Below are 1,002 nucleotides of genomic sequence, written 5' to 3'. Positions count from 1 at the left end.
ACACAAGCTGAAGTCCTATAAGTCCCATCTTGAGTTGCAAATAGTTCAATCAAAAATGTCCTATCCTCCTACCTTTACAAGTATGTCACTGGCATCCAGGTCCCACCGCTTGCTCACCAATCAGAAACAAAAGACTGGTGAGTCCCAAATGCTGGTGCGAGGCAGGAAGTTCATTATCAGATGTCTAAGGAGACAGACTAGAACTGTCTACCACTTTGAGGTTTCAGGGGAGTTTAAGGAGGAGCAGAGGGAATGGAGCATGGGAAATGAAAAGCAGGAGGGAGGGGCACGTGCAAGGAGCCAGGTGCAGTCTCAGCAAGCCTCCCTCTGGTTTCTGCTCCCACCCTTGCTGTTATCTCAGGGTCCTGCTGGAGGGATGGAATCAGCATAGCTTTAGTGAGTCTTCCTTGGATAGCACATGCAATTCTCCAGCTCCAGGCTGACCAGAGAACAGCTTCATGTCCGTGTATATAATGTCACCTTGCCCCATAACCAAGGTTCAAAATATCAAATAACCAGGGGGAAAGAGGGAACTCAGAGAAATGAAGTCCAAGGAAAAAAAAAAATCTGTGTCCTTTTCAAATCTTTTAGAACCCATGCAGTTTTAGCTCCCAACATGGCTTCAGTCCCGCTCACTCCAACAACTTACCTTCCTATTTACATGGAAAGTCAGTTTCAAGTTTAGAATTTTTAGACACCCTGAAGTTTCAGGCTGGGCCATACTGTGAGGACCACAGCCCACACACGATCTCCCCTTCTCTTCCCACCCCGGCTCCAATCCACAAGTCAAAGAGACTGTTGGGTTTCCATGTCACAGCAACCAATCTTGGGTTTGGTGATAGTATCTGGCAAGCCTCAGCCAGGAGCTGAGTGCCCGCCAATCCACTCCCCCTCATCTCTGTCTCAATCGCACAGATCTAGTTTCAAAACATGGGACTGCCCCCCCCCCCAGCCCAGGAAGTTGAATCTCTGTGTCAGTTTCCTCATCTGTAAAACCTGATT

This window comes from Galeopterus variegatus, unplaced genomic scaffold (assembly GCF_000696425.1).
Source record: "Galeopterus variegatus unplaced genomic scaffold, G_variegatus-3.0.2 Scaffold22442, whole genome shotgun sequence".
Taxonomy (NCBI): domain Eukaryota; kingdom Metazoa; phylum Chordata; class Mammalia; order Dermoptera; family Cynocephalidae; genus Galeopterus; species Galeopterus variegatus.
This window is presented reverse-complemented; position numbering follows the sequence as displayed.